This window comes from Bufo bufo, chromosome 2 (genome assembly GCF_905171765.1).
Source record: "Bufo bufo chromosome 2, aBufBuf1.1, whole genome shotgun sequence".
Lineage (NCBI taxonomy): Eukaryota > Metazoa > Chordata > Amphibia > Anura > Bufonidae > Bufo > Bufo bufo.
The window spans coordinates 558427949-558455198 of record NC_053390.1 but is presented as its reverse complement, the minus strand read 5'-3'; the positions used below and the strand labels follow the sequence as shown (position 1 = coordinate 558455198).

At 42.9% G+C, this 27250-nt stretch overlaps 1 pseudogene; it reads right to left on the bottom strand.

Moving 5' to 3' along the window:
* The window catches only part of LOC120990972, a 91446-nt pseudogene that overhangs the window by 39155 nt on the left and 25041 nt on the right, over positions 1-27250 (bottom strand).

Below are 27250 nucleotides of genomic sequence, written 5' to 3'. Positions count from 1 at the left end.
CCGTACAGTAGTTTACGGTCACATATTGGGTGTTTCTGTAAACGGCAGAGTCAGGGCAATAAAGATACAATCTTGTTTGGCTGTTAACCCTTGCTTTGTTAGTGGAAAAAATGGGTTAAAATGAAAAATTTGACAAAAATATGAAATTCTCAAATTTCCTCCCCATTTGCCAATAACTCTTGTGCAACACCTAAAGGGTTAACAATGTATGTAAAATCAGTTTTGAATACCTTGAGGGGTGTAGTTTCTTAGATGGGGTCATTTTTGGGTGGTTTCTATTATGTAAGCCTCGCAAAGTGACTTCAGACCTGAACTGGTCGCTAAAAATTGAGTTTTTGTAAACTTCTGAAAAATTTCAAGATTTGCTTCTAAACTTCTAAGCCTTATAACATCCCCAAAAAATAAAATATCATTCCCAAAACAATTCAAACATGAAGTAGACATATGGGGAATGTAAAGTCATCACAATTTTTTGGGGTATTACTATGTATTACAGAAGTAGAGAAACTGAAACTTTGAAATTTGCTAATTTTTTTCAAATTTTTGGTAAATTAGGTATTTTTTTGTGCAAAAAAAATAATTTTTTTTACTTCATTTTACCAGTGTCATGAAGTACAATATGTGACGAAAAAACAATCTCAGAATGGCCTGGATAAGTCAAAGCGTTTTAAAGTTATGAGCACTTAAAGTGACACTGGTCAGATTTGCAAAAAATGGCCTGGTCCTTAAGGTGAAAATGAGCCCGGTCCTTAAGGGGTTAATGTAATTCGTGGCAAATATATTCGGATTGAACCGAATTTTTCCCGAAAAATTTGGCGAACTAAATTGTTAAAAAATTTGCTCATCTCTAACTAGGATGTTGAAGTCGTCCCCTATAATTTCCACCGCTACAGCTATTTTCTGCATTTTCTTGAAGCATATGCGGAGATGAGAGATCTGGTTGGAATTGGGAGCATACAAGGCCGCAATGTACAATACATTGCCCAAATAACATTTAAGAATGATATATCTTCCCGCTGTATCAGAAATACATGCATGCAGCTGGAAAGCCACAGTCGATCTGACCCCCACAGCTACCCCAGCTTTCCTCTTCTTCATAGATGGAGAAAAGAACATGTGAGGACTCCCGCCGATGTGAGCATCTGCGGGAGTCAGACTCAATTAGGTGTGTCTCCTGTGCCATAAATATATCACAATGCAAGGATTGGACCTCATTCCAGAACAATGATCCCTTGAAAGGGGAGTTCAATCCCTTTACATTAAGAGAAATGATTTTCAAACCCATATTAAATAAGCGAAGAGAGGATGCTGGAATGTCCCTAGATAGGTGAGAGATCCTGTCATCAAGATTGTCATCCAGATTGCAGGGAGGAGAGCTGACTCATCCAAAGGCGGCATACAGTAGAGGGAGCGACAAAGGTGAATATAAAAATGTAAAAAATTAAAAAATTAAAAATAACAAATAAACTCTAATAATCGGTGAAAACTTGCAGAAGTCTTATCTGCAGGCGACGTCATCAGTCGCTAGGAGGTAGAAGAAGGACCCACTATGAAGTGCTGGAACCCATGGGGTCATCTGCCCAACAGGGCTCAGGCACCTGGTGAGGCATCTCAGTGTCCCAAACAGGAGGAGTAGAGGATGTGGATCATTTCAGACCTTTTCCCATTCAGGAGCCACTTTATCCGGTCTGGTAGAGGTAACGGCAGGAGACTAAGGTAAGGCGGATATAAGGCCCCACGAATGCAGCATAGACTGAGCTGCTTGCGGTGATTTGCATGTGTGGAGTACGCTGTTATGGTAAATCTAAAGTTTCACCGGGAACCCCCATCTGTACCGAACGTTGTTCTCCTGCAGGATCTTAGTAGCAGGTGCAAACTCCTTACGTTTAGCCAAGGTGCTAGACAACAAGTCAGGATAAACCGAAACTCCTGCAAACAATTCCGATGGTGTGGCGTTCTCACAGAGTTTGCGGAGAAAGGCATCTTTTATATGATAAAAATGAATTCTGGCCAGTACATCTCTTGGGGTACTCGGGTCAAGGCCAGATGGCTTCAGGATTCTGTGGATTCTATCCACGGTGAGATCAAGCTCTGTCACCGTAGGAATGGCAGCTTTTATAAGCTCCTTCAATAGGCCCTCAAGGGCTTCTGGAGCCACTGATTCCAGGACATCCCGGAGACAGACATTGTTCCATATCTTAGTGGCCAGTCTCGCACACTCTTCCTCCAAAGCTTCATGTGCGGTCTATAAGGGAGTTGTCACGAGGGTGTCAAGAGCCACGTCTGACTCCGTTATACACGGGGTCAGGAAGTCGCAGCGGGTGGCTGCGCGCTCTATGTATAAAGATAGTGCTGTTTCTTAATGGTAGCTTTCTGGGTTTGCCTTGCAACCCTTTTTGGCTCACTCAGGGATCCGTAGCTTCTTCTCCTCAGCTGTTTCTTGTCCAGCATTCCCAACCTCCTTATATTCCCCTCTCCCACTTCTCTGGTTGCCAGATATAGAGCTTCCTGCCTGGACTTCTATACTGACCCACTGGAGCTGAGTAGCTGTGATCCCTGGTTGTTGTTCCAGAGCGTTACCCTCCGGATCCCTGTTAGGCTTTTGTTGTCTGCTGTTGTCGCCCACCTGGGATTATATGTTTTGTCTGTATTGTCTGTCCTCTCCTTGGTGTTTTCCTTTAGAGTCAGTGGTGCGGACTAGTGATCCCACCGCCCTGTTCACTACGTAGGGCTCATCTTAGGGAAAGCCAGGGTTTAGGCACGTGATCGGCGTACGGGTGAGGAACCCGTCTAGGGATGTCAGGGCAGTCAGGTGCCAGCCTCAAGGTGAGTCAGGGGTCACCACCTTTCCCTCTCCCTTGGACAGGGCCTTCCCATTTCCCTCCCTTTGCGTGACGCCGGTCATGACAGGAGTTATGTGAGATGGTGATCTCTGCCATCTTGACCTCAACTTGAGCGGTGCGGTCACCCAAAGCCTGCAATCTTAATCTCTCTTGTGGCCAAACAGCAAAATAACAGTGTTCATGCAATAAGAGCTGTTTCACAATCTTACAATTGCGTGAAGGACACGCCCCCCAAAACCTGCTACTGTATGTAACCCAGATATGCCACTGGTTTATTGAAAAAGAATCATACTGTTACTACATAATTATGCTATACTTCACAGATCTTGTTGACAACAAAACATAACTAAAATTATATATAACTGTAACAAAGAAAATTGTTTTGCAGCAAAAAAATAATCCAAAATCATACCTGCAGATTCCATATCATTGATATATATGCATTAGATCAGTGGTCCCCAATTTTTTTTGCACCAGGGGCCGATTTCATTCAGGATAATTTTCCTGTGGACCATGAGGTTGGTTATTGGGCGGGAGGTAAATCATGCACATAACAAAACACAATTAATAATCCCACTTAGGCCCCCATTAAGTGATTTACAGTTGATGTTGCATCTGGCTGGAGTCGTACTATTTCCTTTTGTTCTCAGTCCTGCACAGATGACATTTCTTCACCATAACTTATTTCTGCATAATTGAACCCACCTATTTAGTATTAATGTCTTCTCTTACTAATGTTAATGTTACTGATGAAAAAAAAATCTAGAATATTCTAAATTATGAATATATATCACTAAATTCTAAATATTCACAAATTCTCAAAGTGCCAATATTCACAAATAATATTTGCGATTCGAATATTCGTGATCAACACTATTAATGATCCAGAAATATGCCTACATTAGGTGAATTTCTGGCACAGATTGCGGCAGAACGGTTAGTTGTGCTGCAATATGTGACATTTCCCCGCTCACACCAGGTCTTAAAAAGTGGGCGTGATATGGGTGGGGGAAGGGGAGCGGCTGGCAGGCCCTTCTCATTCATCATTTTCTACACCTGTTTTAGGCGTAGAAACTGGTCTAAGAATCTGTCTTACATTTAGCCTGTGCCTCTTCATAACTTTGGTGGATCCACCGCCAGATATAGGAGTTATTAAGACCGACATCTAAAACGCCAGTCTTAATTAAAGACCCCCCTTGTTTCTACAGTTCATAAGTGTTTTTTTACGTTTTTTCCCAGCACCAGCTGCCTATATTTTGCTGCAAACACTGCACAATCTGCCCTTTTTTTTCTAAAAAACATTTTCAATTTTGCTACCATTTAGAATTTAGCTTTTCAGCACATTTCAGTGCATTAATACCAGTGAGTTCACAAAAGGGAATGTATAATCCCAGCCATCTCTTAATTACAACCATGCCTTTACCCATAGCTATACACGTCAGTGTTACTGTATCAAAATTTGCCAGTGCTGCCATTGCATTGAAGATTTTAAAGGGGGAGGGGGAGAAAAAAAGCAAAAATTAAAAAAAAATTAAAAAGAGAAAGACGAGAAAATAAATATGAATTGTAGGTAAATTTGGTGGGATTAGAGAAGTACATATAGCTAAAATCAGGGCATTATATCATACTTTGCACAAAACATGAAATATGTAGAAATCTTCTAAAAGACTGCTTATGCAGAATATCAAATATTTCACTTACAATTTATTTGGATGTGTTGCTGTTTGAATGTTGAAGTCTATAGCACAGTTTTTGTTATTTCAAATAGAAAATCATAATTTTGCTTTGGCCATTAAGATATATTATCTGATGAGATGTCAGTACCTTTCCATACTAGTGATGCTATGCTATCATCTTGTGGTAGCTACTGGATATGCTGCGGTTAGATTTTTTTCAGACAGTCTTCATTTTACAGTGAATAAAATAAATAATGTTGTCACCTAATGCAAGTGAAAAACAAAAATTAGGCTACGCTATCACTTAATGCAAACCTCCACTGAACTCTGCTCTCAGAGCTGTTAATCCTCACTCCATACATCACAGAATAATGCAAAGCAAACATGTTTAGGAAGAATATTTCTATTCAAAAAGATACTTTTTGTTATTGCAGCACAAATTCCACAGATATAAAAAAAAACTAAAAAAAAAACTGTGTGATATCAAGTTCTCAAGCAGTCTGGTAATAGTTCTTTAGTAGTTGCTCTCTGATACTAATAGTAGTGGTTTCCTGGGCACAAATTTATCACGGAAGTAGAAGGAGAAAGAACTTAATTATCGAAAGGTATAATAAACCAATTGAAACATGGTTACATTATAGAGATCAGGAAAGAAACCATGGGAGGTGGAAAACAGTGGAGAGATGTCCACAGTAACATAGTAACATAGTACATAAGGCCGAAAAAAGACATTTGTCCATCCAGTTCGGCCTGTCATCCTACAAGTTGATCCAGAGGAAGGCAAAAAAAAACAACCCTGTGAGGTAGAAGCCAATTTTCCCCACTTTAGGGGAATAAAAAATTCCTTCCCGACTCCATTCAGGCAATCAGAATAACTCCCTGGATCAACGACCCCTCTCTAGTAGCTATAGCCTGTAATATTATTACGCTCCAGAAATACATCCAGGCCCCTCTTGAATTCCTTTATTGTACTCACCATCACCACCTCCTCAGGCAGAGAGTTCCATAGTCTCACTGCTCTTACCGTAAAGAATCCTCTTCTATGTTTGTGTACAAACCTTCTTTCCTCCAGACGCAGAGGATGTTTCCTCGTCACAGTCACAGTCCTGGGGATAAATAGATGATGGGATAGATCTCTGTACTGACCCCTGATATATTTATACATAGTTATTAGATCTCCCCTCAGTCGTCTTTTTTCTAAAGTGAATAACAGTGGTGAGATAATGTCCAAATTTCAAAGATGGATCAGTCAGATTCAAAATTTAGTTGTGGTCATTGCAGTACCTTCAATGTAGACAGACCGTGCGTTTTCTATGAGGCCCGATGCTGAACTCCTTTCTCTTCTCAGGGCAAGAAAATAATATTTTTTAATCTAGTGGCCATTAGGTGGCGCTCACTGCAAAGGGATTTATGGAAAGTATTTACATTCCTGAAAGGGATTTTTCATAATTTTACTATTGATACATCGCAGATTATACAAGGTCTACAAGCCTCATCTCTTGTGGAATACAGTACCCCGAATTAGCACATCTCACACCCTGCCAGTTGGTGAACACAATAGCACATTCCTCCCTTAACATAAGGCTATTTAAAATCACATCTCACATACAATGACAGCAACCTATGATAAGTCATTCAACTTATTAGCATTTAGATTAACCTTGGTCAATATGTAAAATAACCCTTTCATGTATTTTATATAGAAGATACCAGTTTTGTTTAACAAAGTTTCACTTGTATCCTGCCAGACACTATGTTCCCACCCCCCAAAGCCCTATAGGTATGTGCTGTGGAATAAAGATTTTAGATATTGACAACCCAAGTTCAGTCTGGGCTGTTTTTTATCTCCTGGACAGTGCAAATCGGATATTTATTGCACAGGGAAATATTCACGGGTTGGAGGTCTGATGCCTCATCGTATAACCATCATAAACCTGAGCTCCCCCTAGTGGTGGCTGCAGGCAAACAGCAGATTCATCATTGTATATTGTGAGAAATATGGTGCTCAGAATGACCTGTTCCCCTTTTTCTGCCATAGAAGGGCAACATTTTTATTACAGTTTTTTTTTTATTCAAATTTCTTCCACTTAAAAGAAAATGTAAATTAGGCTGAGAAATGGGGCACTGTGGCTTGCGTTCTGCGTTGCCTGGAAGTGACTGAAGCACACATGGGAAACTGGGTGGAGTGGGGATCCCATATTAAGCCCTGTGAGATGTGTGTATGTCCTTAGTTGTAGTACAGCATTGACTTCTTAAAACACAAGATACGGTAATTGAAATACATATACTGCAGCTTCTGTAATGGTAAGGCTTGGAGCAGATAATATAATTGTCATGGCCTTTGGTGTGCGTCTTGACACGGTTGCTGTGCCCCAGGAGAAAGGAGGAGGCACCTACATGATGCAACCACAACACATTGCAAAGGCTGTGACAATAATCTGAGAGAAATGGTTTCAAAATCACTTCAATGAAAATCTATGAGGTACAACATTGTCTTCATAACACAGTAGCTATTTTATCAGGTTCTAACTTCACAAAAACAAAAAAAGTTATTCTTTAGTCTTAGGCCTCTTGCACATGAACGTGTGCTGCCCGTGCTGCGGACCACAAATTGCGGTCCACAATGCACGGGCACCGATTGTGGGCCAGCCGCATGCGGATCGCGACCCCTTTCACTTGAATGGGGTCTGCGATCTGTCCATTCCGCAAAAAGATAGGACAAGTTTTTGCGGAACAGAAGCATGGAACGGAACCCCATGAAAGAACTCCATAGTGCTTCCGTTCTGTTCCGCACTGCATCTCCGGATTTGCACACGGCCGGTGTCCCGTGTATTGCGGCCCTGCCGTATGCGGGAACACAGGGACGTGTGGAAGAGGCCTTAGGTAGTAGAAGCAGCAGTGCAAGTAATTCCTTTCAGCTTAGCACTATACCAAAAAGAAAGAATAAATGTCTTAATTTCGAAAAACGTTGAATAATTCTGGACCAGGCTGCAGGTGATTGACAGGATTTGCAGCTATTTTGCCTTTGATATTATAATTACTTGTAGTGGAATTTTATACTCCTATTTACACATTTGAAGTATAATTAACCCCTTCCTGACATGTCGATTTTCCATTTTTAGCGTTTTTATTTTTTACTCCCTGCCTTCCAGGAGATATAATGTTTTTATTTTTCATTCACATAGCCATATGGGGTGGAATAAAAAAAAATATAAAATTCCACCACAGTTTTATGGGTTTTATTTTTACGGCATTCCCTATGTTATCTTCATTCTCTAGGTCAGTACGATTACAACTATACCACATTTATTTTTATTTTTTTGTGTTTTAATGCTGAAAAAAAACTCTGAAATGTTAACTTTGCCATATTCTGATCCCCATAACATTTTAATGTATGTCTACAGAGCTGTGTGGGGGCTCATTTTTTACGATCAGTAGTTTTTATTGAAACTATCATGGTGTGTGACTTTTTGATTACTTTTTATACATTTTTTGGGGGGAGGTGAAGTGATGAAAAACTGCAGCCTGTCAAGAGTTTTTCTAGCATGTTGTGATATTGTATTGAATTTGTTTGGCGAGAAACGGAGTCCTTAAAGTGTTTCTCTGGTCCCTCCTTCAAAATTTGTCCTGTGGAGTAATATTTAATGAATACTATTTGCAGCACTGGCATTTTCAGTATCCTCTTCACAGTCACATGACCACTCCTGCAGCACTTCCCGGGCTTCTGGTGCCTCAACATCTTGTTCTTTTCTGTTCTGAAGCTGGAGATGGCGCATCATCACTGACATGACCGCCTCCTGCCATCCTTCCTTGTTCCTGATACCTGCGCATGCGCTGGGAGCATTGGCCATCTTGTCAGTGTACAGGCTTCCAGAGTATGTGAAGACTGACTCATGCACAGTACCATGTGTCAGTCATGTTTTCCAGGCCAAACACAGCTTGCCTGACCTAAACTGACTGCATGATAGCAATTTATAGTACAACCAGTCTTTATCTGACCGCGGGACATTTTTCATGTACTCACCCAATCATGTATACTGTATATACCCCACGATCAGATAGAGACTGGCTGTGTCATAAATTACTGTGATGCACTCAGTACGGGTCAGGAGAGTGCGGTTGGCCTGGGAGATGTGGCCTGCACATGGACCTTGTTTCCTAGGCTGATCATGGTCATATCACTCGTGTATCACAAATGATAGGTCACAATCTTCACTTCAGCAGTCAGGACCAAAAAAGATAGGATTAGGCCTCATGCACACAACCTTATCCTTTTTGCGGTCTGCAAGTCGCGTATCTGCTAAATAAGGATACAGTACTTTCTGTGTGCGGTCTTTATTTTTTTGAAGACCCATTGACTTCTATAGATTAGAGGTCTGCATTTTGAGGACCAGAATAGGGCATGTTCTATCTTTTGCATAACTGACATATGGATGTGGAAAGCACACAGATGACGCCCATGTGTTTTCCACATCTGTATGTCAGTTTCGCAAGATAGAACATGTGCTATTCTGGTCCTCAAAATGCAGACCTTGGATCTATAGAAGTCAATTGGTCTTCAAAAAATTGTATCCTTATTTTGTGAATCTGGAACTTGAAGACCTTAAAGGGTTTCTATCACTTCGTATGACATAATTAGCTGTCAGACACTAGCGATCCGCTAGTGTCTGCTCTGGCCAACCATCCTAATATAACAGCTTTTGGGGCAGCCGTTTTGCTAAAAAATGAACTTTTATAAATATGCTAATGAGCCTCTAGGTGCTATGTGGGCGTCATTAGCACCTAGAGGCTCCTTCTACCTTCATAAACAGCCGCCGCCCAGCGCGTCCCTCCAGCCCGCCCATCTCCTGCTGAATGCGATCCTCCGTGTGACGCAGCGGACAAATTCTCTCGCATGCGCCGTGCGCGGCTGTATTCGGCGCATGTGCAGTGAATGTCTGACCGCTTCCCTGCTCAGACATCTCCACTGCGCCTGCGCCGATGACGTCATAGTGCTTCAAGGAACAGGCGCAGTGGAGATGTCTGAGCAGGGAAGCGGTCAGACATTCACTGCGCATGCGCCGAATACAGCCGCGCACGGCGCATGCGAGAGAAATATGTCTTAATCAGGGGACATTTTTATGCATCTTAAAGGGAAATTCTCTTAAATGTGCCCTGTTGGAGCCTAGAAATTTTTTATTTTAGGCCATGGGAGTATGGGCCTTAAAAATTAGGCATTCACCTGACATAAAAGAAATTCTGATTATGTGGCTCGAGGTACATTATGCAGTCAATGGCTAAAAATGTTACTGTAGGCCACTGGACTACAGGCCCCAAACATAAGGCATTCACCGGACAGAAAAGATCAAGTGATTATGTGGCTGGAGGTATATTACAAGATATCAATTTTACTGCAGGCCAGTACAAATACATGTGTTTAAAAGAACTAAAAATATAAAATTGGATTAAAAACATGGCTAATGAAATCCCCGACATTGGATGTAGCATGCTATGTGTTTTTACTGTGTTCCATCAGGCAGCTCAGTTGACGGCTCCATATTGCTGATCTCTGACCTTATAAACGCTCAATTTTTATCTTACTGATACTAATGTGATTTAAATAAGTGTTTTGAGCTATTAGTAATTTAGAGATAACAGTTATTAGATGAACGGCACAAAGTGAAAGTGAAAGTATGATTCTCACAGCTAGTCAAATGTTGCTGAATAAAGACCAATTGAAAAAATGAACTCCCAAATGAGTAAAATGTAAGTATAAAAAAATTGCCACAGAAGGTGTACATGTGTCATCAGAAATTTACCTATTGGTAAATCACATTTTCGTGTTAGGGTACTTTCACACGTTTTTCTTTTCCGGCATAGAGTTCCGTCCTAGGGGCTCTATACCGGAAAAGAACTGATCAGTTTAATCCCCATGCATTCTGAATGGAGAGCAATCCATTCAGAATGTATCAGGATGTCTTCTTTTTGACTGTTCAGGACGGAGATAATACCGCAGCATGCTACAGTTTTATCTCCGGCCCAAAAAACTGACCACTTGCCTGAATGCCAGACCCGGCATTTTTTTTTCATAGGAATGTATTAGTGCCGGATCCGGCATTCAAAATACCGGAATGCCGGATCCGTCCTTCCTGTCTGCACATGCGCAGACCTTTAAAAATGTGAAAAAAAATAGAAACTGATCCGTTTGTCCGTATGACAAACGGACAGACAGATCCGTTCTTGCACAGCATTTGTGAGACCGACCCGCATCCGGATCTGTCTACAAATGCTGTCCAGTTGCATGCAGATTGCCTGATCGCTCTGCCGCAAGTGTGAAAGCACCCTTAATCACATTTTTTTAAAAATATTTTGGAGAGTTTTTCTAAATTATCCATGTCACAATATGTCTATATTTTTAAAAGGGCATCTGTCAGCAGATTTGTACTTATGAAACTGGCTGACCTGTTACATGTGTGCTAGGCAGCTGAAGCCATCTGTGTTGGTCCCATGGTCATATACGCCCATATTGCTGAGAAAAATGAAGTTTTAATATATGCAAATGAGATTTCATTTAAGAAGTGAAATCTTTTCAAACAATATGACTACACGGATTGCTTTTTTAAACTAAAAAGAACATAAAAACAAGGTTATATATTACCAAGAAAACACCAAACAATTAAAATATTTATGCTGTTCTCTGGCTTCACCACTGTGTGGCACCATTACTATGAAAAGCAAAAGTCTTGCTAAGAGCTGAAGAAAACAAAGGTTTGTAGTGGGGGAAAAAAGATACGGCTATATGGATGTGATCATTATAAAATATGGATGTGATCATTATAATAGATAATAAAAGTGTATTTGCACATGATTATATTTGAATAATAACTATCATTATGCAATTACTCCATATTGTCTTATTCAATCAACACGGAGACCAGAAAAGTGCAGAGGAGGAGATATAACTTGAATATTTATGGGTTTGAATGGTAAGAGTGAAAGAGTGAAAACTGTCAGATTTGTCTTTTAATACAATAACAGTATGTTCAGATGCACAATCCGTCAAGTATTCTACAGCAGAAGCCGCTGCAGTTTCTTCTACAGGTTTTCACTCTCTATGCTGAAGAATTACTCGCATTTTAGCTCCAGTGAATTTAGTAAAGCCACGAACGGACTCCTGACGCATCTTCCAGTGGCATCCATCCTGACACTACACAAAGAAAGGATATCTCCTTTATTGGTGCAGTTGTGACTTTAACCCCTTCCTGATGCAGCAATATTCAGGTTTTTTTTTCTTTGCGTTTTTTTTTTTTTTCGCTTCCTGCCTTCCCGGACCCATAACTTTTTTTATTTTTTGGTTCACATAGTCATATGAGGGCATGCTTTTTGCAGGACAAGTTGTAATTTCTAATGCCACAATTTAATATGGCATGCAACATAGAGGAAAGCATGAAGAAAAGTCCAAATGGGGTGGAATTGTAAAAAAAAGAAAAACACAATTCCGTCACAGTTTTATGGGTTTTGTTATTATCAGGACGAGAAAAACAGAACTGGATCGCATATCCACAATGCTATGCTTTGATCTAATTAAACTCGCTTCTCAGTGCCATATTGAAGTGTACAGCCCCCCATACTGCATGCTGTACAAGAGGCATTAGTGTACATTTTGATCAAAAGGCATAAGCCCACTCACCACGCCAAGGTCGCCTCTTTGAGTGAGACCTACTCTGACAAAAAGGCGCAGCACAATGCGGTGACAAGGCGGCACTGCCCTAATAGGCGGCGGGACCCAGGAGTTAAACAGCAACCCTGCTGTCTGACAATGCCACCCATGGCACTGAGTCCCACCAACCCACCAGCACAGCGCCACTAAAACAAAGGCCACCACGCAGTACTGCACCATGTGAACAGTTGTCTAACACAACATGTCCATTGCTATCAGGAGCTACCAGTCAATGGTTTATGGGTTTTGTTTTTACGGTATTCTATATGCGGTAAAACTGACTTGTGCTCTTCATTTTCCGACTCAGTACAATTACAGCGATACCACATTTGTATAGTTTTTCTTTCTTTTTAATTCTGAAAAAAACAAAAACTTAAAAGTGGAGAGATGAAAAAAGGCGAATCAGCCATTTTGCTTCCGTTACACCATTCACTGTATGGGATATTTTTTGCTTTTTAATAATACGAGTGTTTTTGCACATGGCGATGCCCATGATGTTATTTTTTAAAAATGTTTATTTTTTCTTATTTTGATTTGGGGTAAATGGGGTGATTAGAAATTTTTTATTTTTTGTATATTTTTCAAAACTTTTTGCTAAGTCCCCAACTAGACCCCAATTTGCAATCATTAGATTGCAATTTGTATAAAAAAAAATTGAATTTGCACCCTTATTATATACAGAAATTGCTTATTACAGTTCAGGGCTACCACCTGCTGGCCTGAATTGTAATATACTGTACAAGTAATGAGCCTGGAAACTTAGTACAGGTACAGGCTCATTACTGTGAAGGAACAAATTCACCAATCTCCCCCCGGCAGAGGAGTTCCTGACCGGAAGCGTGTGCTTCTGGGTTTTAGTCCTCTCAGACGTTGTGGTCAAATGTGAGGAGGGTTTAAATGTTTTTGGTCGGCATTACGACTGATCGCGGTGTGGCAGTGGAGCTACCAGAAGGCCATATGACGGCCATTGAAATGGTGTATCTCACCCAGAGGAGCCTGGGTGAGAACAGGAAAGGCTGGGAAAATAGGTTTTTCCCACTGTCTGCAGCAGCTAGGCTGGTAATGAAGGTAATTAGCAGCCAGCTAAGGAGCTCAGGTAAATGTGGGCTGAGCTCCTCAATCAGTGCTCCCTGTCTGGGGAAGGAGCAGGCTGCGCCAAGGCCTGTGGGAGCTGGGACCCGCTAACCCTGTGTGGGGTAAGCACCGCAGTGTTTTGGGGAGCTGGGTGGTAGAGAGGGAGAACTACTGTACAGTCAGTGGCCAGACGGCGTAGGATTTGTGTTTATGATTTATGTTTGGTCTGCTGTTAAAGTGACAATAAAGCTGGTTGTGGCCAGTTTGCACCCAAATCTGCAGTGTTGGAGTGGCTTCTTGAGGTGTGCCAACCGTCTAAGCGGAGAAGATGGCAATCCTGGAGAGCTAAGTGACCCCGAGATATCGCAGCAGACATTAGCTAAATGATATATGGAACAGTAGGCACCCGTTAGCTGTGGCACTCACTCTGCTCTGGAGCGGGCACCATCTTTAAAAACATGACAGCTGTCATACAGGGGGTTAAACCAAAGGCTTTGAAAATGGCAATATGGACTCCCATTGAAAACAATGGGAGGCAGGAACAGTTCTGGGCATCAGAATTTCAGCGGCAAAATCCATCGTATGAACATAACCTAAGTGATAATACAATATATGGTGCTATGCTGTCAGTATGCAATATTAAAGTAAATATATAAAAAGGGTTATCTCTAAGTAAACATCTGTCCAAAGCCCTACTAGGACATATAAACATCACAGAGAAGGTTTCCCTGCACCGGACCATGGTTGTCAACCGTCCGGAAATTTCTGGACAGTCCATAAAAATAGGTGTCTATTTTCCTGTGTCCATGAAAAAAATAGATGTGTCCATGATTTTTTTTTTAGGCTGGTGGTATTTGACTTATTATTTTTGCGGTAATTATCACAATTCTACATCTCACAGTAACTGCTGATATTGTTGTTATTAATATATTGAGCTATAGACATTATTACTTCTCTCTATTAACCACCTCCGGACCGCCTAACGGAGGATCCCGTTCCGGAGGTGGCAGCGCTGCGCACAGTCACGCATATATGCGTCATCTCGCGATGGCCGAGATTTCCTGTGAACGCGCGCACACAGGAACGGAAGGTAAGAGAGTTGATCTCCAGCCTGCCAGCGGCGATCGTTCGCTGGCAGGCTGGAGATGTGTTTTTTTTTAAACCCTAACAGGTATATTAGACGCTGTTTTGATAACAGCGTCTAATATACCTGCTACCTGGTCCTCTGGTGGTCCCCTTTGTTTGGATCGACCACCAGAGGACACAGGTAGCTCAGTAAAGTAGCACCAAGCACCACTACACTACACTACACCCCCCCCCCCCGTCACTTATTAACCCCTTATTAGCCCCTGATCACCCCATATAGACTCCCTGATCACCCCCCTGTCATTGATTACCCCTCTGTCATTGATCACCCCCCTGTAAAGCTCCATTCAGATGTCCGCATGATTTTTACGGATCCACTGATAGATGGATCGGATCCGCAAAACGCATCCGGACGTCTGAATGAAGCCTTACAGGGGCGTGATCAATGACTGTGGTGATCACCCCATATAGACTCCCTGATCACCCCCTGTCATTGATTACCCCCCTGTCATTGATTACCCCCCTGTAAAGCTCCATTCAGACGTCCGCATAATTTTTACGGATCCACTGATAGATGGATCGGATCCGCAAAACGCATCCGGACGTCTGAATGAAGCCTTACAGGGGCATGATCAATGACTGTGGTGATCACCCCATATAGACTCCCTGATCACCCCCCTGTAAAGCTCCATTCAGATGTCCGCATGATTTTTACGGATGCACTGATAGATGGATCCGATCCGCAAAACGCATCCGGACGTCTGAATGAAGCCTTACAGGGGCATGATCAATGACTCTGGTGATCACCCCATATAGACTCCCTGATCACCCCCCTGTAAAGCTCCATTCAGATGTCCGCATGATTTTTACGGATGCACTGATAGATGGATCCGATCCGCAAAACGCATCCGGACGTCTGAATGAAGCCTTACAGGGGCATGATCAATGACTGTGGTGATCACCCCCCTGTCATTGATTACCCCCCTGTAAAGCTCCATTCAGATGTCCGCATGATTTTTACGGATGCACTGATAGATGGATCGGATCCGCAAAACGCATCCGGACGTCTGAATGAAGCCTTACAGGGGCGTGATCAATGACTGTGGTGATCACCCCATATAGACTCCCTGATTACCCCCCTGTCATTGATTACCCCCCTGTCATTGATTACCCCCCTGTAAAGCTCCATTCAGACGTCCGCATGATTTTTACGGATCCACTGATAGATGGATCGGATCCGCAAAACGCATCCGGACGTCTGAATGAAGCCTTACAGGGGCATGATCAATGACTGTGGTGATCACCCCATATAGACTCCCTGATCACCCCCCTGTCATTGATTACCCCCCTGTAAAGCTCCATTCAGATGTCCGCATGATTTTTACGGATGCACTGATAGATGGATCGGATCCGCAAAACGCATACGGACGTCTGAATGAAGCCTTACAGGGGCGTGATCAATGACTGTGGTGATCACCCCATATAGACTCCCTGATCACCCCCCTGTCATTGATTACCCCCCTGTCATTGATTACCCCCCTGTAAAGCTCCATTCAGACGTCCGCATGATTTTTACGGATCCACTGATAGATGGATCGGATCCGCAAAACGCATACGGACGTCTGAATGAAGCCTTACACGGGCGTGATCAATGACTGTGGTTATCACCCCATATAGACTCCCTGATCACCCCCCTGTCATTGATCACCCCCCTGTCATTGATCACCCCCCTGTCATTGATCACCCCTCTGTAAGGCTCCATTCAGACATTTTTTTGGCCCAAGTTAGCGGAATTTTTTTATTTTTTTCTTACAAAGTCTCATATTCCACTAACTTGTGTCAAAAAATAAAATCTCACATGAACTCACCATACCCCTCACGGAAACCAAATGCGTAAAAGGGGCATGATCAATGACTGTGGTGATCACCCCATATAGACTCCCTGATCACCCCCCTGTAAAGCTCCATTCAGATGTCCGCATGATTTTTACGGATGCACTGATAGATGGATCCGATCCGCAAAACGCATCCGGACGTCTGAATGAAGCCTTACAGGGGCATGATCAATGACTGTGGTGATCACCCCCCTGTCATTGATTACCCCCCTGTAAAGCTCCATTCAGATGTCCGCATGATTTTTACGGATGCACTGATAGATGGATCGGATCCGCAAAACGCATCCGGACGTCTGAATGAAGCCTTACAGGGGCGTGATCAATGACTGTGGTGATCACCCCATATAGACTCCCTGATTACCCCCCTGTCATTGATTACCCCCCTGTCATTGATTACCCCCCTGTAAAGCTCCATTCAGACGTCCGCATGATTTTTACTGATCCACTGATAGATGGATCGGATCCGCAAAACGCATCCGGACGTCTGAATGAAGCCTTACAGGGGCATGATCAATGACTGTGGTGATCACCCCATATAGACTCCCTGATCACCCCCCTGTCATTGATTACCCCCCTGTAAAGCTCCATTCAGATGTCCGCATGATTTTTACGGATGCACTGATAGATGGATCGGATCCGCAAAACGCATACGGACGTCTGAATGAAGCCTTACAGGGGCGTGATCAATGACTGTGGTGATCACCCCATATAGACTCCCTGATCACCCCCCTGTCATTGATCACCCCCCTGTCATTGATTACCCCCCTGTAAAGCTCCATTCAGACGTCCGCATGATTTTTACGGATCCACTGATAGATGGATCGGATCCGCAAAACGCATACGGACGTCTGAATGAAGCCTTACACGGGCGTGATCAATGACTGTGGTTATCACCCCATATAGACTCCCTGATCACCCCCCTGTCATTGATCACCCCCCTGTCATTGATCACCCCCCTGTCATTGATCACCCCTCTGTAAGGCTCCATTCAGACATTTTTTTGGCCCAAGTTAGCGGAATTTTTTTATTTTTTTCTTACAAAGTCTCATATTCCACTAACTTGTGTCAAAAAATAAAATCTCACATGAACTCACCATACCCCTCACGGAAACCAAATGCGTAAAATTTTTTAGACATTTATATTCCAGACTTCTTCTCACGCTTTAGGGCCCCTAGAATGCCAGGGCAGTATAAATACCCCACATGTGACCCCATTTCGGAAAGAAGACACCCCCAGGTATTCCGTGAGGGGCATATTGAGTCCATGAAAGATTGAAATTTTTGTCCCAAGTTAGCGGAACGGGAGACTTTGTGAGAAAAAAATTAAAAATATCAATTTCCGCTAACTTGTGCCAAAAAAAAATAAATTTCTATGAACTCGCCATGCCCCTCATTGAATACCTTGGGGTGTCTTCTTTCCAAAATGGGGTCACATGTGGGGTATTTATACTGCCCTGGCATTCTAGGGGCCCCAAAGCGTGAGAAGAAGTCTGGTATCCAAATGTCTAAAAATGCCCTCCTAAAAGGAATTTGGGCCCCTTTGCGCATCTAGGCTGCAAAAAAGTGTCACACATCTGGTATCGCCGTACTCAGGAGAAGGTGGGGAATGTGTTTTGGGGTGTCATTTTACATATACCCATGCTGGGTGAGAGAAATATCTTGGTCAAATGACAACTTTGTATAAAAAAATGGGAAAAGTTGTCTTTTGCCAAGATATTTCTCTCACCCAGCAAGGGTATATGTAAAATGACACCCCAAAACACATTCCCCAACTTCTCCTGAATACGGCGATACCACATGTGTGACACTTTTTTGCAGCCTAGGTGGGCAAAGGGGCCCATATTCCAAAGAGCACCTTTAGGATTTCACAGGTCATTTACCTACTTACCACACATTAGGGCCCCTGGAAAATGCCAGGGCAGTATAACTACCCCACAAGTGACCCCATTTTGGAAAGAAGACACCCCAAGGTATTTCGTGAGGGGCATGGCGAGTTCCTAGAATTTTTTATTTTTTGTCACAAGTTAGTGGAAAATGATGATTTTTTTTTTTTTTTTTTTTCATACAAAGTCTCATATTCCACTAACTTGTGACAAAAAATAAAAACTTCCATGAACTCACTATGCCCATCAGCGAATACCTTGGGGTCTCTTCTTTCCAAAATGGGGTCACTTGTGGGGTAGTTATACTGCCCTGGCATTCTAGGGGCCCAAATGTGTGGTAAGGAGTTTGAAATCAAATTCTGTAAAAAATGACCTGTGAAATCCGAAAGGTGCTCTTTGGAATATGGGCCCCTTTGCCCACCTAGGCTGCAAAAAAGTGTTACACATCTAGTATTGCCGTACTCAGGAGAAGGTGGGGAATGTGTTTTGGGGTGTCATTTTACATATACCCATGCTGGGTGAGAGAAATATCTTGGCAAAAGACAACTTTTCCCATTTTTTTATACAAAGTTGGCATTTGACCAAGATATTTATCTCACCCAGCATGGGTATATGTAAAAAGACACCCCAAAACACATTCCCCACCTTCTCCTGAGTACGGAGATACCAGATGTGTGACACTTTTTTGCAGCCTAGGTGGGCAAAGGGGCCCATATTCCAAAGAGCACCTTTCGGATTTCACAGGTCATTTTTTACAGAATTTGATTTCAAACTCCTTACCACACATTTGGGCCCCTAGAATGCCAGGGCAGTATAACTACCCCACAAGTGACCCCATTTTGGAAAGAAGAGACCCCAAGGTATTTCGTGATGGGCATAGTGAGTTCATAGAAGTTTTTATTTTTTGTCACAAGTTAGTGGAATATGAGACTTTGTAAGAAAAAAAAAAAAAATCATCATTTTCCGCTAACTTGTGACAAAAAATAAAAAGTTCTATGAACTCACTATGCCCATCAGCGAATACCTTAGGGTGTGTACTTTCCAAAATGGGGTCATTTGTGGGGTGTTTGTACTGTCTGGCCATTGTAGAACCTCAGGAAACATGACAGGTGCTCAGAAAGTCAGAGCTGCTTCAAAAAGCGGAAATTCACATTTTTGTACCATAGTTTGTAAACGCTATAACTTTTACCCAAACCATTTTTTTTTTACCCAAACATTTTTTTTTTATCAAAGACATGTAGAACTATAAATTTAGAGCAAAATTTCTATATGGATCTCGTTTTTTTTGCAAAATTTTACAACTGAAAGTGAAAAATGTCATTGTTTTGCAAAAAAATCGTTAAATTTCGATTAATAACAAAAAAAGTAAAAATGTCAGCAGCAATGAAATACCACCAAATGAAAGCTCTATTAGTGAGAAGAAAAGGAGGTAAAATTCATTTGGGTGGTAAGTTGCATGACCGAGCAATAAACGGTGAAAGTAGTGTAGGTCAGAAGTGTAAAAAGTGGCCTGGTCTTTCAGGGTGTTTAAGCACTGGGGGCTGAGGTGGTTAATTATGGCTTTCCAATTTGTCCGTAAAAAATGTTGGCTGCAGGGGAGTTTGGGATAAGTTTTAAGGAAAAAAGAAAAATTCTGGTTGGCAACCCTGCTCAGGACCCTTCTGTATGAGCCAGAATTCATTTGAATAAATGGCTGGCATTTAATTGCAGCAGAAGTATATAGCCAGATGTTTAACCCCTTAGTGACCACCCATACATGTTTTTACGGCGGCCACTAAGGGGCCTTGGGCTGGAGCTCCGCCTTTTTACAGCTGCACTTCAGCCCAAGTTAGCGCTTAAATCAAGCGCTGGAGCTCCGGCCCGGTGCATGCGTACACTATAAGCCAGTTGCTGCCGCCCCTGCACACGTTCTCTCTCCTCTGAGAGAAGAGATGGTTTTGAATTATGCCCCGATTGGGTCTCCCAGCACCCTGTTCATGGCAATATGGCCCTCAAACATTTAAAAGGGATTCTGTCACCTCATTTTAGCTTATAGAGCTGCCCAGCCGTGCCCATTATCGCCAAGCCCACCACCGCCCTGCTGTTAATTATTCACTGCTGTCCTCGTCTTTTTTTTTTTCTAAGTGCGCTGTAGTCTCGCGCATGCGCTGATGTTACTCACGTCCGGGCCCATGCTGTGTCCTGGCAGCAGCCTCAAGTAGTGTAATCACGCATGCGCCAGCTTTCTCCGTCTCTGCACCACCATCCATTTGCCATGTGCTTTTAATTAGATAGATTGTATAGCTGTATTCTACTTTGCCCATATTGCAGGCCGACAGCGTGGGAGAGGCATGTGTAGGATATAGCTGGGTGCTACTTTGCCCAGATTGTAGGCTGTAAGCCCAGGAGAGGCATGTTAGAGTAGGCCCCATCTGGTTAGAAGCCACCTTGTTGTCTGGTAGATGGGCCTGACATATTTTTGATCAATTATATGCGCAAAGAGCTTCTAACTGCCCTTGCAGTAAGTATGGCCACCAAGCAGCTATTTTATTCAGTATTTGCTTATATCTTTGTGCAATTGACTAGCAGTGTGCTGTTACCTGTAGTTCTACTAATTCCATTGTCTTTCAGCCAAGGTAGCGTGCACCTGCGTTCTCAAATTTACTTATTATGGAGGTGCTGGTTCGTTTGTTTTTCTTACCTCCTTTCATTAGGGACCGTGTGCCCGTCTATCACTGGCGGTCAGAGGCCATTTGTCACTGTCCATCTGTTAGTCGTCAGTGGGCATCTGTTAGTCTGTTAGGGTCCGTCCATAATTGTCGGTCAGTGGACGCACCGCTACTGACGCTAGTGAACATTTCATTTTTAGGGTGGGATATATATAGTATATTTTTTTTTCTTTCTGAGCTTTTTAGTAAATAAAAAAATGGCTCAAAGATTATATAGTACAGAGCAGGTATATGAATTTCAATGCTCTGAAAACTCTGAATCCGACACCTCTTCAGAGGTGGAAATATTTTCCGATAGCGGGGACTCTAGTTCCGCTTCCATCCCCAGACCCCATAGCCCTATGCTGGTAGAAGTCACCACCTCATCTCATTCTCTACCCAGCGTTCCCATCCCTTCTACTATGAGGGTTCCTGCATCATAATTTTCCCCCCATGTACGCCAATTTTTACCTACTCCCCAAATTAATGTGGACATCACCAATTTTACCCTTTATGATTTTTTTCATTTATTTGTGGAAGATAAAGTCCTGGAATTAATTGTGCAGAAGACTAATCTGTATGCCACACAGTTTGCTGTACAAAAGCCCACGTCTATTTATATAAGACGGTGGACCCCCACAAGTGTCCCTGAAATTAAAACATTTTTAAGGCTTACCCTGGACATGGGCTTTGTAAAAAAGCCATCTGTCCGATCCAATTGGGCTGCGAGTACTGTCCACTCAACCCCTGTGTTTGCAGCGGTTATGTCCCGAAACCACAATGAAGTCCTAAAGCGGTTTATTCATTTTTCAGATAATTCCCAAGTCACCCTTAGAAACTGACCCAGCCTATGATCGCCTAAATAAATTGAGACCCTTATTTCCCTCCTTTAAGGATTTATTCTTAAAATTATATACCCTGATAAGAATCTATCCGTCGATGAATCCCTTTTTAGTTTTAAAGGCCGCCTTTCCTTCCGTCTGTTTATTCCCTCCAAGCGTGCCAGATATGGGGTAAAATTATATAAGGTGTGCGAGAGCACAACCGGCTGTACCTGCGCTCTGTCTGTATATGAGGGCAGAGACTCCCAACTTAACCCCCCAGGCTGCCCCGAAAATATTGGGACATCTGGAAAAATTGTGTGGGATCTATTGACGCCATCCCTACACAAAGCGTACCACGTGTACACTGATAATGTTTATACCAGCTTACCACTTTTTAAATCCTTCCATGCTGCAAACACAGGGGCTTGTGGGACAGTCCGCAAAAATAGAGTGGGATACCTACAACTGCTGGTGTCCAAGCGTTTGGAGAAAGGAACATCCTTCGCCCTTGCAAATGACCAGCTGCTTGCAGTAAAGTGGAAGGACAGTAAGGATGTCTACATGCTCACCACCGTGCACGCAGACATCACAGTAGCAGTTAGGGAGAGGGGGGCTACTGCTGACAAACACAAACCAGTCTGTGTGACAGACTATAATAAATTCATGGGAGGTGTAGACCTCTCGGACCAGGCGCTTCAACCCTACCTGGTGAAGCGAAAAAACAGGGTCTGGTATAAAAAGGTAGCAAACTACCTCATTCAGATTGCTACCTATAATAGTTTTGTTTTATTTAAAAAGGCTCAAGAAACCCTCAACTTCTCCTTGAGTTCCAGGAGAAGGTGCTTGAGAGTCTCCTGTTTGAGGGGCCCCGCCGAGATTTCAACACCAGTTGCCTGCCTCCACCCCCTGTATTGGGGTCACTATTTACCGTACACAGGGACACTGTTATGGGGATATCTGTGGATGACACATACATAGCATAAGATGCTATATACGGTATGTGTCATCCACAGATGCCCCCATAACAGTACCATCCACAGATGCCCCCATAACAGTACCATCCACAGATGCCCCCATAACAGTGCCATCCACAGATGCCCCCATAACAGTGCCATCCACAGATGCCCCCATAACAGTGCCATCCACAGATGCCCCCATGACAGTGCCATCCACAGATGCCCCCATGACAGTGCCATCCACAGATGCCCCCATGACAGTGCCATCCACAGATGCCCCCATGACAGTGCCATCCACAGATGCCCCCATGACAGTGCCATCCACAGATGCCCCCATGACAGTGCCATCCACAGATGCCCCCATAACAGTGCCATCCACAGATGCCCCCATAACAGTGCCATCCACAGATGCCCCCATTACAGTGCCATCCACAGATGCCCCCATTACAGTGCCATCCACAGATGCCCCCATAACAGTGCCATCCACAGATGCCCCCATAACAGTGCCATCCACAGATCCCACCTAACAGTGCGTCATTCACAGATCCCCATAACAGTGCGTCATCCACAGATCCCCAGATCCCCCCATAATAGTGTCATCCACAGACCACCATTAGTTCAAAACACACCAAAAGCACACCTTTTGGTTCAAAATATTATTTTTCTTATGTTCCTCCTCAAAAACCTAGGTGCGTCTTATGGGCAGGTGTGTCTTATAGGGCGAAAAATGGTATATGAGCTATATATAGTTTCCACTGGCAGATTTTGTTAGGTTACCAGCGTTATGAACCTTGCCCACCCCCTGGTTAGTAGAGTCTTAGTAGAGCACAGCTACAGATAAGACTTACTGTATATGTGCAGCCTCCTGCATACTAGACCAGAGCCCAGAGAACCTTTATCTCTTTATCTCTGACAGCTAACAGAGTAACATAGTAAAATAGTTTATAAGGATGAAAAAAGACATCTGTCCATCCAGTTCAGCCTGTTAACCTACAAGTTAAAAATGCTTTATCATAGGAGAACACCTGAAGAAGAGACCAGCACAGAACAGCACGCCTGTGTTATCTTGGAAAGACTGCAATGTGTTTAGACAGACTCAGGGACTATTACATAGTCCATACACAGCTATTGGGGAGAAGTAAACTCTGTAATACGTATCTCAGGACTGCATTGTCTCTTTTTTCCCTAGGTCTTTGCCATGGCAGCGTGCACCTGCGCACTGGGAGGTGCTGACTAACCCCCTTTTTTTGCAGATTTACAATGCTGGAGATGTGGCACTCCAGCGAGTCGTGCACTCCTGATTAGCCTGTCTGCCCCATAGGCTGATTTTAATTATTTCAGTATAAAGCTGTAGCCTGCTCTCACTGCATTCATTGCAAGCTGTCTAGCACCAGGAAGGGTATAGAGTGGGCTCAGCATGCATGTTGGTACCTGCATCCCTTGTAATGGAGGCCATTATGGCAACAAAAATGGTAAAAGGCAGAGTGGATCCAGCATGCATGTGGATCCAACACTCCCTGAATTTTATGGCGGCCATTATGGGGCATAACAGGTAGTATTTAGTGTTAGGACCCGTCTAACAGAGATCGCCTTGATGTACGGCAGACGGGCTCAGATGGTTTTGTACAAAATGCATTGGCCAAGCATCTCACTTTATAAATAAGCGTAGCATTAGCACTATAATTTTTGTAACTATGGCATTGTTGTACTTTATCTTATTTGAAGGGTGCTGCTGCATTGTCTCTTTTTCCCCCCCTCATAATAGTGTCATCCACAGACCACCATTAGTTCAAAACCCACCAAAAGCACACCTTTTGGTTCAAATATTTTTTTCTTATTTTCCTCCTTAAAAACCTAGGTGCGTCTTATAGGGCGAAAAATGGTATATGAGCTATATATAGTTTCCACTGGCAGATTTTGTTAGGTTACCAGCGTTATGAACCTTGCCCAACCCCTGGTTAGTAGAGTCTTAGTAGAGCACAGCTACAGATAAGACTTACTGTATATGTGCAGCCTCCTGCATACTAGACCAGAGCCCAGAGAACCTTTATCTCTTTATCTCTGACAGCTAACAGAGTAACATAGTAACATAGTTTATAAGGATGAAAAAAGACATCTGTTCATCCAGTTCAGCCTGTTATCCTACAAGTTGAAAATGCTTTATCATAGGAGAACACCTGAAGAAAAGAGACCAGCACAGAACAGCACGCCTGTGTTATCTTGGAAAGACTGCAATGTGTTTAGACAGAGACTCAGGGACTATTACATAGTCCATACACAGCTATTGGGGAGAAGTAAGCTCTGTGATATACGTATCTCAGGACTGTACCAATTGCTACTGCTTGTACTGCAACTCTCATAATCAATTCCGTAAAGATAGACTTTATTTATTGTAACTGGTGATGAGCGAATCGAAGCTGACGAAGAGCAATTTGATCCGAGTTTTAGGAAAAATTTGATTCACACCAAAGACAAATTTCCTTGGGATTCGTGGTAACAAATCACAACGGCATTTGGCAAAAAAAACGACAAGTGCAGGAAATGATTATTGAAGGAGTAGGGAAAGGATAGGGAGGAATAATTTCACAGCATTTATGTTGAACAGGGTTCAGAAGGGAGGCTACAACCTGGGTGATAGGAACAATCATATTACACCTTGCTGCACTGACTGGGGATCCAAATTGCCATTATACAGCTCTGTAATTCCATCAAACCGTTCTTGCTATTGGGGTGTTACAGCTGTTAACAGGGTTTATTACAAGGAAACATTTCTACGTCTTATTTGCCCTTGTGAGGTGCAGTTCTATGCTCTAAAGCATTTTTTGGCTTTTATTAGTGGGAAAAAAAGGGCTTATTAGCCGTTGTGTGGTGTAGTGCTAAAATTACAGCACTTTTTGCAAAATATATTTGCCGTTCAGCAGTCCAGTTATATGTTCTAAAGCCTTCTGTGGCGTGTATAAGTGGAAAAAGAAAAATATATTTGCCGTTCACCGATGCAGTTATATGTTCTAATGCCCTTTTTGTCGTGTATTAGTGGCAAAAGAAAAATATATTTGCCGTTCAGCTGTGCAGTTATATGTTCTAAAGTCTTCTGTGGCATGTATTAGTGGCAAAAAATAAGGGCCTATTTGCCGTTCAGCGGTGCAGTTATATGTTCTAAAGCCATTTTTGTTGTGCATTAGTGGCACAAAAAAAGTATTTGTCGTTGTGTGGTGAAGTGAGAAAATTACAGCCCTTTTTGGCTTGTATTAGTGGAAAAAAAGGGCTTAGTGGAGAGGCCTGAGCTCCCAGTGTCATCTAGTGGTCGTGTCTTGACCAGCAACCCAGCGGTTCTTTAATGGTTGACTCGGTCATCCACTTCGTCCCAAGTGACATCAGACACCCCCAGCCAATCAGTGACATCAACTCAAACTTACTGCTGACCCCCTCTCCACTCTGTCGGGGGGGCTCTACTCGTATAAGCATTTAATAGAACAGGTTCTGTAGACATCTATGTGGAATCAGCCGACGACGGTGTAAAAGGAGTGTGCTTCTTCTTGGAGCTAACATGGACCTGTAAGGCTGAGTTCACACTTTAGTTATTTGGTCAGTTTTGGCCCTTTGACTGACCAAATAAGTGAAGTATGCAATGATTCTAAGAGTGACGCCTGTCATCTGCATGTCATACGGACTCACAGAATTATTCCACTACCACAGCAGACTCCCTATGCATGTTACTGCAAGGCACAGTTTCTACTCCACTATAAAGACTCTTTGCAGTCAGGAAATAGCCGTTTTTTTAACACGATTCATTCATCGTGCATGACCCAGGGGGGGGGGGGGGCCAGGATGAAGATTGCAACTGTGATCTGTACTACTACCATCATCATTGCCACTACCACTCCTCCTTGCCTCCCCTCCAGGTGATTGCAGGGATCCGAGGGCTTATACCCCCACCAATCACTAGAAAGATGTATGGAGACCTGGGCCTGGGGGGGTTCCCTTTTTAGTGATTAGTTGATGGTGAGTATTGTCGTGACGCCAGTTGCATTTAAGCAACAAGGGACAGAGTCCCCTTGAATAGATGTTGTTATTGGTATCTAGGTGGAAAGAAGGGCTCCATTCTAGGCAAAATAGCCCTGCCATTGATGCCTCCATCTGCTGGTGAACCAGGCACATTACACTTACACACAACAGTTGTAAAATAGAAAATGCACAGTGTTTGAACCTGGAATAAATACACATGATGACATTGAATCAACCATAGGAGATAGTAGAGAGGTGTAAAAGGTGGTAATGCACCTCATGGGCGTTACATTCCCCTGCACTTAAGAGTCAAGCTGCCCTCGGCTTGTGCTTAGGGTAAATATAAGTAGTATGCTCTCAGGGTACCTGGAAAAATACAAAGTGCTGCATGGAAATACACTGACATTCTAAGGGTGGGTTCACACTAGCGTTATGGAGTCCGTTATGGCTTTCCGTTATAACAGGGTTATAACGGAACATGACGGAATCCATAGGATGGAATGCAAAACGGAAGCCTTTAACCCTTTCATGACCAAGGGTCATTGATGCCCCAGTGTCCAGGTCAAAATTTACAAATCTGACGTGTCACTTTATGGGGTAATTGCTTTGGAACACTTGTATT